This window comes from Oncorhynchus keta, chromosome 28 (genome assembly GCF_023373465.1).
Source record: "Oncorhynchus keta strain PuntledgeMale-10-30-2019 chromosome 28, Oket_V2, whole genome shotgun sequence".
Taxonomy (NCBI): Eukaryota; Metazoa; Chordata; class Actinopteri; order Salmoniformes; family Salmonidae; genus Oncorhynchus; species Oncorhynchus keta.
Window position 1 is genome coordinate 54,057,343 of NC_068448.1, and position 14,536 is coordinate 54,071,878.

The 14,536-nt window shown below is 42.0% G+C and overlaps 1 protein-coding gene across 7 annotated transcripts in view; it reads right to left on the minus strand.

The window, feature by feature from the left end:
- The window catches only part of LOC118361562 (zinc finger protein 438-like), a 99,529-nt gene that overhangs the window by 22,122 nt on the left and 62,871 nt on the right, over positions 1–14,536 (minus strand). For 5 of the 7 annotated variants that reach the window (XM_052483256.1, XM_052483255.1, XM_052483257.1 and 2 more), the window contains one exon: positions 11,553–11,644. The exons of the other annotated variants lie outside the window; for them this stretch is intronic. The gene's annotated coding sequence lies outside the window, so the exon portion shown is untranslated. The remainder of the gene's footprint in view (positions 1–11,552; positions 11,645–14,536) is intronic. 7 annotated transcript variants of the gene reach the window in all.

The following is a 14,536-nucleotide window of genomic DNA, read 5'->3' on the forward strand; positions in this document are numbered from 1 at the left end:
CTTGGCAGCGTGAGTGAAGGAGGCTTTGTTGCGGAATAGAAAGCCGACTCTGGATTTGATTTTTGATTGGAGATGTTTGATGTGAGTCTGGAAGGAGAGTTTGCAGTCTAGCCAGACACCTAGGTACTTATAGGTGTCCACATATTCAAGGTTGGAACCATCCAGGGTGGTGATGCTAGTCGGGCATGCAGGTGCAGGCAGCGATCGGTTGAAAAGCATGCATTTGGTTTTACTCGCGTTTAAGAGCAGTTGGAGGCCACGGAAGGAGTGCTGTATGGCATTGAAGCTCGTTTGGAGGTTTGATAGCACAGTGTCCAATGACGGGCCGAAAGTATATAGAATGGTGTCGTCTGCGCAGTTCTGTTATATTCACAGACATTATTTTAACAGTTTTAGAAACTGCAGAGTGTTTTCTATCCAATACTACCATGCATATCCTAGCTTCTGGGCATGAGTAACAGGCAGTTTACTTTGGGCACGTTTGTCATCCAAATACTGCCCTACCCAAGAGAGGTTAAAGTGAATGTGTTGGTGGAACAGTAGTGTTTTCCTCAAATTCGCTTTGTTATAATCCCCAGCTACAATAAATGCGGCCTCAGGATATGTGGTTTCCAGTTTGCATAAAGTCCAGTGTAGTTCTTTAACTTATTCGATATAGGGGGCGCTCTTTTAATTTTTGGATGAAAAACGTTCCCGTTTTAAACAAGATATTTTGTCACGAAAAGATGCTCGACTATTCATATAATTGACAGCTTTGGAAAGAAAACACTGACGTTTCCAAAACTGCAAAGATATTGTCTGTGAGTGCCACAGAACTGATGTTACAGAAAAAAACAGATAAAAATACAATCAGGAAGTGCCGCATTTTTTGAAACCGCCTCATGGCAATGACTCCTTATATGGCTGTGGAGGAGCAAGGAGTCAGCTTACCTTTTCCACGTTTTCCCCAAGGTGTCTGCAGCATTGTGACGTATTTGTAGGCATATCATTGGAAGATTGACCCTAAGAGACTACATTTACCAGGTGGTCGCTTGGTGTCCTCCGTTGCAATTATTGCATAATCTCCAGCTGCAAGTACTTTTCCGTTTGCTACTGAGGAGAAACCCAACTGCCACGAAGGATTTATCATCGAATAGATATGTGAAAAACACCTTGAGGATGATTCTAAACAACGTTTGTCAGGTTTCTGTCAATATTATGGAGTTAATTTGGAAAAAAGTTTGGCGTTGTAGTGAATGAATTAGTTTTTTTTTTCTTAGCCAAAAGTGATGAACAAAACGGAACGATTTCTCCTACACAAATAATATTTTTGGAAAAAAATGAACATTTGCTATCTAACTGGGAGTCTCCTGAGTGAAAGCATCTGAAGTTCTTCAAAGGTAAATGATTCAATTTGGTTGCTTTTCTTATTTTTGTGAAAATGTTGCCTGCTGCCAGCACAGCCTAGCATAGCATTATGCCATGCTAAACTTACATAAATGCTTGTCTAGCGTTGGCTGTAACGCATATTTTGAAAATCTGAGATGACAGTGTTGTTAACAAAAGGCTAAGCTTGTGTTTGAATATATTTATTTCATTTCATTTCATTTGCGATTTTCATGAATAGGAAATGTTGCGTTATGGTAATGTGCTTGAGGCTATGATTACGCTCCCGGATACAGGATTGCTCGTCGCTAGAGGTTAAGGGCTGTCGTGGTATCGGCTTGAGGGGGAATATACACGTCTATGAATATGAACAAAGATAATTCTCTTGGGAGGTAATACTGTCAGCATTTGATTGTGAGGTATTCTAGGTAGGGTGAACAAAATAACTTGAGTTTCTGTATGTTATCACAATCACACCATGAGTGGTTAATCATGAAACACACACCCCCGCCTTTCTTCTTCCCGGAGAATTCTTTATTCCTTACTGCGCGATGTACTGAGAACCCAGATGGCTGAATGAATGGGGACAGTATATCCCAAGGGAGCCATGTTTGAAACAGAGTATGTTTACAATCCCGGATGTCTCTCTGGCAGGAGATCCTCGCCCTGAGCTTGTCTACTTTATTATCCAGAGACTGAACATTAGCGAGTAATATACTCGAAAGCGGTTGATGGTATGCACGCCTCCTGAATCGGAGTCCCCTTCGAATACCACTTCTCCGCTGGCAGCCTCTGGAATAAGTTCAAAGGATCCAATTCTGATCCAATTCTGGAAAGTCGTATTCTTGGTCGAATTGTTGGCGAGCTACCGCCGCTCTGATATCAAAAAGTTATTTCCGACTGTATGTAATAGCACCCCAAAAACTTGGGCTAATAATGTAAGAAATAACCCCAAAAAACAAAATACTGCAAAGTTGCTAAGGAACTAGAAGCAGAGCTGCCATATCTATCAGCGCCATCTTACTTACTTGGGATGCAGATTTGGAATAGGCAAACTCCCAACTAAAGCATGGTAAGAAGGAAGTGAGGTGGGATGGGGGGGTTGTGCCATCAGAGAAAATATATAGATGTGAGCCTAACTAGAATAGAAAGATGAGAAAGCACAGGAAAGAAGTAACAAGTGATGCATTGCTCTCCTTACGAAGTGGGCTTTCCCTTTCTCTCCCCCCAAAGGCACACTCCTTAACAACAAACAAAACACCCCCCAAACCTTGAGAGGGTCACCAAGAGCCTCTTCACACTTACACTTTTTTGTAAAAAGACAGTCGGCTACAGATATTGAAGAATGGGGATGTTTTGACTTAATTGAAGGAGAAAAAAAGTTGTCTTTCTGTTCAGTCTCTTTTATTTATGACCTTTTCTGTTGGCCATGAACTTTCTCAACCAGTTATTACTTTCTATCATTCTGGGCAAAATATACATACTCCGCATAGGTCTAAATTAATTAAAAAATAATGTGTTCTGAAATAGCATGCAGAGCTCGGTTAGGACTCATCGAAACGCCACAAGGATTTCAAGAGCCAAAATTTGATTTTGAGAAATGGTATGAAACGTTTTGTGATATCATATATGCTGAAATGGGGGGGATCATGTGAATAAAGAGTACATCCCCAAGTCCAGGAACATTTACAAACTGAACAGCCTTATTGGAACGAGTTAAGGGACCTATGGCTTGTAATGAGCCAGGCTGAGCACTTCTTTCTAAAGGGTAAATGTAGGAATACAAGAAAACATTTAATTAAGGAACTGAAGAAAAAACAGCATGCTTAATAAGACTATTCAAACTGAGATATCAAATAGGGCAGGTATTACACCTTTGAGGAAATACAGACAAGAACTCAACAGTTCTGGAACCAAATAAATATGTTAGGACCAAAACGACATAAGATAATTCCAATGGAAGGCGGGGTAGAGCAAGGGCATACTGTGGCATATTATGAGGAAGAATTTTATAAAGACGCATATTCCCTGAAAACTTAACTGGAAAACACATTGTCAGAACTCTTTAATATATGTAACCCGTACCTAAATGAGGAGCTGTCCGTGGCAGAAGTTATAAGCTGCAAAAAAATAGGAAACTAAGTTCGACATGGTTTGCTCCAAACTTGTTTTGAGTACAGTATCCTACGTAAACTGAACCATTCTCACGACTGCCATATCTTACAAATGTTCTAGAAATCTGTCCTGCGGAGTGTGCCGTCCTTTGGACTAATATGCATGTTCAGAAAACATGCGAGTGCGAAACCAAGTCAAGCTTCAGCGCTTGATTAAGACTGCGGGAAGAATAATTGGTATAGATCAAGAATCAGCCACCAAGCTGTACACAAAACTCCTCCTCCTAAAACTTGAAAGCATTTTACAGGACAGTGCTCATCCCCTTCACTCAAAATTCAGTTTCGGCAGTAGCCGGACAAGGGTAGATTATGATAGATATGGGGACTCTTTCATTCCAACAGCTGTTAGGCTGTCTGTTGGTCCTTCGAATACACAGCATATTGCTATTTCACTTTAAAATGTATAGCTATAGCGCTCTGAATGAATTATTTTGTGTAGTTTCTGTGTCATGTTTTATGTACTGTCTTTGTAAGCACATGAGCAAATTAATTTCCCCCTGGTGGGATAATAAAGTTGATCTGAATCTGAATCCACTTGGTATGAGTAAGTCTCTGGTGAATCCCATTTTCCAAATCTTCTTCGAATCTGTAATTAAAAGTCATTAAAAAGATACTCATACAGTATGTCATCACTATTGTGTTGATTGATTAATTCCAGTCAATAATTTTGTATTAAAAAGGCCTAGGTAGCCTAGGCAACCGAAGTGTCAATATAAACCACATTTGATCACAATCACATTTTCACAGAACACAAATAAATTGGCCTATTTTAGGCTACAACTACATAGCCGAGGCTATAAAAACATGACGTTTCCCCGAGTCCAGATGGGATCAGAGCGCATAGGCTTCTCTAGGCTACCGGCAGCTGTGGTAATCAGACTGAGAACAGACTAATTGTCCACTTTGACAAATCATGAGGCATTTTTGTTTGGAGGGGGTGGGTTTCCATATAAAACGGGTTAATCACGGTGAACTCACATGATTTGCATGATATTGATAAAAAAAAATGAAGCCTGGTTTGTTGTAATGTTGTACGGTAGGCCTACTGTACTTTTCTATTCATATGAGAGGGTTAATTGTTCATTTTTTGATAGGCTAATGAAGAAGACATGCTGATATAGCAACTGTGCTTTGTACTGAAGCTAAAATATAATGAATGTAGCCTACAGATGAGAAAATAAACCCTGTAATTGTCAGCACATAGAGTACATGCTTTTGAATTGTTGCATTATTCAAGTGTGTAATATGGTTTGGTTGCATTATTCAATTGTGTAATACGTTTTAAAATAAACGTTTCTGTCATTGTTGAATAGTTTGTCCTTCCTGGTTCCTGGTCGATTTGAGCTGCCGACTAAGAATGGTGGGGAAATTCTCTTTCTGTCTGTGTGTGTATAAACACACAGCTCTGTCTGTGTGTGTATAAACACACAGCTCTGTCTGTGTGAGCCGGTTCAGGGACGTGACGAACGGAGAGACAGATGAACAGAGGAGAAAGGAAAGAAAGAGAGGAGGAAAACAATCCCTCTATCCAAGGGCAGCGCACCTCGATCACTGGACTGGGTGGTGAAGGACAGAGTGGCTTTGACCGCACCTCAAGGAGCTGTTTGAAGCGAAGGGCAGCTTCATGCTTCAGAGAAGGACGATCTTACGGTGGGGGAGTGGTAGTGTTAGCAGCGTCAGGTATAGGTAGCAGAAGGGCTAGAGTAAGAGGGCCCCCAGTCTGTCTCGCCATCCTCTTTTTCTTTAATGATGACTGCTCCCTAAGACCTGGTTGATGGAGATCAAAGGAATATGCAGATCGTCCCACAGGTTCTCCTCCTCTAAGAGGTGATATGAAGTTTCTAAAAGCAGGCCAAGGCAACACCCTCTTAATTTACATAAAAGTACTGTAGCCTGGAGTATTAGTACTTAGAGCCTGATGCTAGTATAAAAATGGGTCTTGTGGCTAAAAAAAAGTGAATATTTGTCACATGGTTCGTAAACAACAAGTGTGGATTAAGAGTGAAATGCATACTTACGGGCCCTTCCAAATAATGCAGAAAAGAAAAATAATAAACAAGGAATAAATACACAATGAGTAACAATAACTTGGCTATATACACAGATTACCAGTACCTAGACGATGTGATGGGGTACGAGGTAATTGAGGTATATAGTGCTTTCGTAAAGTATTCAGACCCCTTGACTTTTTCCACAATTTGTTACATTACAGCCTAAATCTAAAATTGATGAAATTGATACCCCATAATGACAAAGCAAAAAGTTATTTTAGAATTTTTTTGCAAATGAATAAAAATAGGATATCGGTCACCTCCCCTGATTGCCGGGCGGCCAGCTCTAGGAAGAGTCTTGGTGGTTCCAAATTTCTTCCATTTAAGAATTATGGAGGACACCGTTCTTGGGGACCTTCAATGCTGAAGAATTTGTTTGGTACCCTTCCCAAGATCTCTGCCTCGAACACAATCCTGTCTCGAAGCTTTACGGACAATTTCTTCGACCTCACTGTTTGGTTTTTGCTCTGACATGCACTGTCAACTGTGGGACCTTATATAGACAGGTGTCTATATAATCATGTCCAATCAATTGAATTTACCACAGATGGACTCAAATCAAGCTGCCGAAACATCAAGGATGAGCAATGGAAACAGGATGCACCTGAGCACAATTTCAGGTCGCATAGCAAAGGATCTGAATATTTATGTACATTTTGTTCAATTTATTTTTAGCAAACATTTCTAAAAACCTGTTTTCGCTTTGTCATTATGGAGTATTGTGTGTAGATTGATGAGGATTTTTTTTTATTTTGTCCATTTTACAATAAGGCTGCAAAGTAACAAAATGTGAAAAAAAGTCAAGGGGTACTTCCCAAAGGCACTGTATGCACATCTAAGTAGGGATAAAGTGACTAGGCAACACGATAGATAATAAACAGTAACAGAAACATATGTGATGACTCAAAAGAGTTAATGCAAAAAGGAGTCAATGCAGAAAAACTTTCATCACATTCCCAGTGGATCAGAAGTTTACATGCACTCAATTAGTATTTGGTAGCATTGCCTTTAAATAGTTGAACTTGGGTCAAACGTTTCGGGTAGCCTTCCACAAGCTTCCCACAATAATCTGGGTGAATTTTGGCCCATTCCTCCTGACAGAGCTGGTGTAACAGAGTCAGGTTTGTAGGCCTCCTTGATCGCACATGCTTTTTCAGTTCTGCCAACAGAGGTGAGGTCAGGGCTTTGTGATGGCCACTCCAATACCTTGACTTTGTTGTCCTTAAGCCATTTTGCCACAACTTCGGAAGTATGCTTGGGGTCATTGTCCATTTGGAAGATCCATTTGCGACCAAGCTTTAACTTCCTGACTGATGTCTTGAGATGTTGCTTCAATATATCCACACACTTTTCCTGCCTCATGAAGCCATCTATTTTGTGAAGTGCACCAGTCCCTCCTGCAGCAAAGCACCCCCACAACATGATGCTGCCATCCTTGTGCTTCACGGTTGGGATGGTGTTCATCGGCTTGCAAGCCTCCCCCTTTTCCTCCAAACATAACGATTCGTCATTATGGCCAAACAGTTCTATTTTATTTCATCAGACCAGAGGACATTTCTCCAAAAAGTACGTTATTTGTCCCCATATGCAGGTTAGGGTTAGGTTTTGGAGCAACGGCTTCTTCCTTGCTGAACGGCCTTTTATATAAGACTAGTTTGTTAACAAGAAATTTGTGGAGTGGTTGAAAAACGAGTTTTAATGACTCCGACCTAAGTGTATGTAAACTTCCGACTTCAACTGTAATTAGCAGGCAGCGCGTGTTTACTGTCCTGTTGCGTTTACTGTCCTGTCGCAAACAGTGCATTCTGACATAGCGTACATAAAACAACTCACACTGGGGTGACCGTTGGATATATTTGGAACTCACGTATGAAAAGGTTACCTGTAAAATTACAGGAAGATTTTTTAATTAGAAATGATTACTGTAATTTTACTAGAATTGGTTCATTATTCCAAAAAGGAAATTACTGTAAAATTTGTGAAGTTTGTCAAATGACATTTAAAAAAAAATGTTTTAAGCGTACCAGTACTGAGTCAATGTGCAGAGGTACGAGGTAGTTGAGGTAATGTGTACATGTAGGTAGGGGTAAAAGCAACTAGCCAATCAGGATAGATAATAAACAGCAATGTAAGTGGTGTGAAAGTACGTGTGTGGCATCAATATGCATGTGTGTGTGAGCATATGTAGTGTGTGTGTGTGTGTGTGTGTGTGTGTGTGTGTGTGTGTGTGTGTGTGTGTGTGTTGGCGTGTCAGTGTGTGGGTAGAGTCTGTGCAAAAAAAGGTCAATGCAATAGTCTGGGCGGCCATTTGATTAACTGTTTAGCAGTCTTATGGCTTGGGGACAGAAGCTGTTTCTGGTGCCTTTCGGTTCCAGCCTTGGTACCTCTTGCCATGCGGTATCAAGAGTGAACAGTCTATGGCTTGGGTGGCTGGGGTCTTTGGCAATTTTCCGAGCCTTGTTGTGCCGGCACCACACAGCCAGGTCTCTGACCTCCTCCCTGTAGGCTGTCTCGTCGGTGATCAGGCCTACCACCGTCGTGTCATCAGCTGGTGGCATTGGAGTCATGCATGGACACACTGTCATTGGTGAACAGGGAGTACAGGAGGGGACTAAGCACACACACTGGGTTCAAAATGTATTTTCACACCTTCAATGACTAACTGTGCTTGTTTGAGCTAGCCTGGCACAATGGAACCCATGGAATAGTCCAAAAACTGCAAAACCCACACGTCTAGGCACTCAAATCAAATGCAGAAAAGTATTTGAAAATGAATCAAATACCACTTGAACCCAGGTCTGGTTAATTAGCGCCAAACTGAAAAATGCAGTGCTCATTCCTGAGGTATAGAGAGGGAAAGGTGAAAGCCTGCCTGTCTCTCTCTTGTCTCAGCAGAGTTAGAAAAGGTTACTGCACAAATTGAGCAGCTGCTCCAGAGGCTTTGACGGGCATTAGAACCTGGGAAACATTGTCTGGCAGGATCAAAGGGAACCATGGGTAATTACTGTAGTTACCTTCAGTGATGCTGTTAAATTAACCACACACACACAGACACACACAGACATTACCCTCACTAGCTAGTTTTAATGGGCCTCGAAAGAGGAGGCACAAAGCAGAGGGAACACAGTGGCAGTGTCTCAATCGAGGAAGATAGCTTCCTTTCCTTGTGTCCTTTCCTCCATGACCCCCAACCTGTCATGGCCAGGACAGGAGGCCATTCGGGATCAACTCATTCAGTCCTGTCAGCCATTATAGTACAGAGTTGATGAAAAGAGAAAATGGAGGAAAAGGGAGAGATGGTAAAAGATGTGATGGCGGAGTTAGATTATCTATTTTTATAACGAGGTCAATGATAGATGAGGGATTCGACTCTCCTGGGAGGAGGAGAGGAGGATCACACACAGGAGATGAGATGTGGATACCTTCGCTTGGCGCTCTTTTGCTTTGGCGGCCTGTGTAAACAGGACACGATAAGAAGCGAGGAGAGGAAACAGTCATCTCTGATTCCTGGATATTTGAGGTATGGCAGGCTTTTGGGAGTTTCTCCCCCTTTACAGAGAAGCTTTTAATCTTTCAATTTCCTATGACATAACAATATTATGTGCAAGTCTGCGCAGGTCTATCTCAAACTAGGGCTGGGTGGTATACCGTTTTTTGCGATATACCGGTATTGATGCACGGACTGGTTTGGGTTTTTACTTTACCTTCTATAACGGTATTTGAATGTTTGGTTTGTTAAATATAGTTTACTCTGCCACTTGAGTCATCTCTCTGCGCTCTCGCCCCATGCTGCTTTCCACACAGACCTAGCCCCGCCCCTGTCACTCAAGGAGCGCATTCATTGTTGCTCGACCATGAGACACTTGCGTTGTCTCTGCATGGTCAATGCAGCACATGCAACAATGTTGATGACTACGATGCAGTTTTGACTTTGCTTCCTAATATAAATCCACCAGTGTTCTACAATTACACTATTAGTTTGTGTTTCTTATATCTGCAAACAGCTAGTCCTGTTGGGCCGCTACCTGGAGAGGCAGGTAGCCTAGTGGTTAGAGCTTTGGGCCAGTAACCGAAAAGTTGCTAAATCTAATTCCTGAGGTAAAAATCTGTCGTTCTACCCATGAACAAGGCAGTTAACCCACAGTTCCTAGACCATCATTGTAAATAAATAAGAATTTGTAAGCGGACTTGCCTAGTTAAATAAAGGTAAAATAAATGTCAAAAATGCTAATCGCTAGTTAGCTGGCTAAGTAATAAAATGTACTGAGTCACATTAAATATAGCTAGTTATACAGCCTGGTACCAGTGATGGTGTAGCCCTAAATCAGCAGGTTGTTTGTGCAACAGTATCTTTTAAATCGAAGAGGAATAGGCGAAGTAGCTAAGAGAAAACATTTAATGTAGCCAAAGATTATATGGTCCCTAGGAGTTTGTTTTATACTGTTCAGTTAAAAAGATCAGAATGGAGAGAGACCCATTGAAATCACTTAGAATGTGTTTTCACCCTGGGGTAACACACTAATCATAAAGCAAATTTTGAACTTTTATTATTCAACAACATAAAAGACAGTCCAAAATGTGAAAACATATTGTGATATTATAGACTGGGGCAAAAAAGTATTTAGTCAGCCACCAATTGTGCAAGTTCTCCCACTTAAAAAGATGAGAGGCCTGTCATTTTCTTCATAGGTACACTTCAACTATGACAAACAAAATGAGAAGAAAAAAAATCCAGAAAATCACATTGTAGGATTTTTAATGAATTTGCAAATTATGGTGGAAAATAAGTATTTGGTCACCATACAAACAAGCAAGATTTCTGGCTCTCACAGACCTGTAACTTCTTCTTTAAGAGGCTCCTCTGTCCTCCACTCGTTACCTGTATTAATAGCACCTGTTTGAACTTATCAGTACAAAAGACATCTGTCCACAACCTCAAACAGTCACACTCCAAACTCCACTATGGCCAAGACCAAAGAGCTGTCAAAGGACACCAGAAACAAAATTGTAGACCTGCACCAGGCTGGGAAGACTGAATCTGCAATAGGTAAGCAGCTTGGTTTGAAGAAATCAACTGTGGGAGCAATTATTAGGAAATGGAAGACATACAAGACCACTGATAATCTCCCTCGATCTGGGGCTCCATGCAAGACCTCACCCCGTGGGGTCAAAATGATCAAAAGAACAGTGAGCAAAAATCCCAGAACCACACGGGGGGACCTAGTGAATGACCTGCAGAGAGCTGGGACCAAAGGAACAAAGCCTACCATTAGTAACACACTACGCCGCCAGGGACTCAAATCCTGCAGTGCCAGACGTACTGGCTTAAGCAGGGGGACACATGTTCAGGCTCGTCTGAAGTTTGCTAGAGAGCATTTGGATGATCCAGAAGAAGATTGGGAGAATGTCATATGGTCAGATGAAGCCAAAATAGAACGTTTCAAGGTCCTGGAGTGGCCTAGCCAGTCTCCAGATCTCAACCCCATAGACAATCTTTGGAGGGAGTTGAAAGTCCATGTTGCCCAGCAACAGCCCCAAAACATCACTGCTCTAGAGGAGATCTTCATGTAGGAATGGGCCAAAATACCAGCAACAGTGTGTGAAAACCTTGTGAAGACTTACAGAAAACGTTTGACCTCTGTCATTGCCAACAAAGGGTATATAACAAAGTATTGAGAAACTTTTGTTATTGACCAAATACTTATTTTCCACCATAATTTGCAAATAATTCATTAAAAATCCTACAATGTGATTTTCTGGATTGTTTTTCTCCTTTTGTCTGGCATAGTTTAAGTGTACCTATGATGAAAATTACAGGCCTCTCATCTTTTTAAGTGGGAGAACTTGCACAATTGGTGTCTGACTAAATACTTTTTTGCCCCACTGTATTTGTGTGTTATTTTGCCCAGCCCTATCTCAAACACACAGCATAAATGTTTTTATTTTATTTTAAATGTATTACTTGTGGCCCCTTCTCTCTATGAGGTGGTCCCTCCTCTCTTCCAGGGTCGGTGCCAGAGGTCTGCTCCTCTCCCTGAACCTCTCCACGGGCCCCTGGAACACAAACAGTACATATAGGCTGAATGAACTAAATATACTACTGTAAAATCACATTATTTCTGATAGTATTTTTAAGGCATCCATTAGACACACAGATTGTGGTGACGCGCGGCCAAGCGCCTGCTGCTCTGCCCCAACATTAAACAAAGGAACGTTTCGTTTAACACACCAGGCTACCAGCCAGGTGGGTGGTTGGGGACCCCTGGCCACTCGGTCAGGCTGTATATTAAATAAATCAAGAGCATTCTACTGGGTAAATTATTCAGTTAACACACCTTATCCTCTTCCAACAACCTTGTTAGAGAACCTCAAGAGTGAAAAGCAAAAGAAAGGGAGGGGGAAAAAGACAAGGGAAGGAAAAGAAGAAAAACAACTCATTCACCTGCAACTCAGCAAAACTCTGGGTACATCTCTAAGCACTCAGCCAGAGAAGAGAGATAATTCACCCTGACACCTCCATTGTTTCAGAGTAACGGTAACGCACGCGCACGCACACACACGCACACGCACACACACACACACAGAAAACAGTGTTTTCAGTACATATTTATAGAAAAATGGCTCTAGATCAGGGATGGGCAAGTTTGATGTGGGCCACAAAACAATTGAACTCATGAGGGGCCGCAGTGGCTCATGGGTCTGTGTACCCACATCCATACACTTTTTATTGGTCCGCGGGCCTACAAAAGGGAATGATGCCTCGGTTTCAAACACATAAAGAAATGCTTAAGTCAATCCATATGCAACATTCGCACAGTATATAGGAAAGGAACACTAAACATACAGGGCCAGTTTCCCAGATACAGATTGAGCCTTGTCCTGGATTCAAAAGGAAGATCTATGGAGAATATCAATTAAAAATGCTTCTTAGTCCAAGACTACGGTTTAGGATTGGGCAGTATACCTATTTCCATACCGTGCCTCTGCCATCCAGGGTTATACTATTACCGGTAGTGCACACAAGAGTGCTATCTTTTGCAGGGAAACAGAAGAAAATCCCTAAAAACATCACTTACAAGAATGCTAACAAAATTCTAACAAGTACCAAGGAATTCTCAAAGTGGATGCTACGTAAATGCTAACGAGCGAATACAAACATTTACTCCTAGGTCAGACAACCCAGCTCATAAAGTATCTCAAAAAGCAGTTTGCAGCGCGCACAAAACAAATAATAGGCAGCTGGGATCTTAATTCATGAGGGGATTGTCTCTGCTGCTATTACCAAGAAGCTTGATCTTGCAAACTAACATCAGCCACTTCGTTAACATTAGCAAAACTCCAGCTGGAGAAAACTTATTTAGATAGTTAACTTAATAGTTGATATATAGCTGGCAAACTGTTGTAAATTTCATAATTTCACCGCACTTAAATTGCGCTGCAGGAGTGACTCACCTCACAAAGCTCCCATTTTGCTTGTTGTGCTTCTTTGTAAACAAACACATGTAGCTTGTTCAAACCTCTGTTTTGGGAAAATAGTACTGGTAAACATTATAATGAACAATTATCTAACGGGCAAAATGATGAACACAATCTGCTGTATCTATTACCTAGTGCACAAACTGACTGCAGGTATTTATTTAAAAAATAACACATTTTCAGGGCCTCCCGAGTGGCGCAGTGGTCTAAGGCACTACATTATAGTGCTAGCTGTGACACCAGAGATTCTGGTACGAGTCCAGTCTCTGTCGCAGCCGGCCGCGACCAGGAGACCCATGGGAGGACGCACAATTGGCCCAGCGTCGTCCGGGTTAGGGGAGGGTTTGGCCGGCAGGGATGTCCTTGTCCCATCGCGCTCTAACGACTCCTTTGTCGGGCCGGGCGCATGCACGCTGACATAGTCGCCAGGTGTACGGTGTATCCTCCGACACATTGTGGTGGCTGGCACTGTGTCAAGAAGCAGTGCGGCTTGGTTGGATCGTGGTTTGGAGGACGCACGGCTCTCGACATTCGCCTCTCAAGTCCGTACGGGAGTTGCAGCGACGAGACAAGACTAACTACCAATTGGATACCACGAAATTGGGTAGAAAAAGGGGTTAAAAATAGCCTAGCATTCCATGCCAAAAAATGTCACATCAGGATGATAATAAAAACCTAACAAGCCAATAACTAGAATCCTCAGAGAATGCTGATGCATTGAGAACATTTTGTACAGTTTCTGACCTAAACTACAAAAGTAACTCAAACATGTTACTCAGTTTGCTGCACACACAAAAAAACTAATATTAGCCAGCAATGCCCTTGATCCAGCAGGGGATTCTCTGCTGTTACCAAGCAAATGCTTGATATTGGAAGAAGCTAGCTAACCACTTAGCTTACTAAACTCTGCAAAAAAAAAAAAAAAAAGGACCCTGTCTTTTAAAGATAATTCATAAAAATCCAAATAACTTCATAGATATTCATTATAAAGGGTTGAAACATTGTTTCCCGTGCTTGTTCAATGAACTATAAACAATTAATGAACAAGCACCTGTGGAACGGTCGTGTGTCACAGCATCATCGGACTGAGCTTGTTATCAATGCAGGCAATCTCAACGCTGTGCGTTACAGGGAAGACATCCTCCTCCCTCATGTGGTACCCTTCCTGCAGGCTCATCCTGACATGACCCTCCAGCATGACAATGCCACCAGCCATACTGCTTGTTCTGTGCGTGATTTCCTGCAAGACAGGAATGTCAGTGTTCTGCCATGGCCAGTGAAGAGCCCGGATCTCAATCCCATTGAGCATGTTTGGGACCTGTTGGATCGGAGGGTGAGGGCTAGGGCCATTCCCCCCCAGAAATGTCCAGGTACTAGCAGGTGCCTTGGTTGGAGAGTGAGCTAACATCTCACAGCAGTAACTGGCAAATCTGGTGCAGTCCATGAGGAGGAGAGGCTCTGCAGTACTTA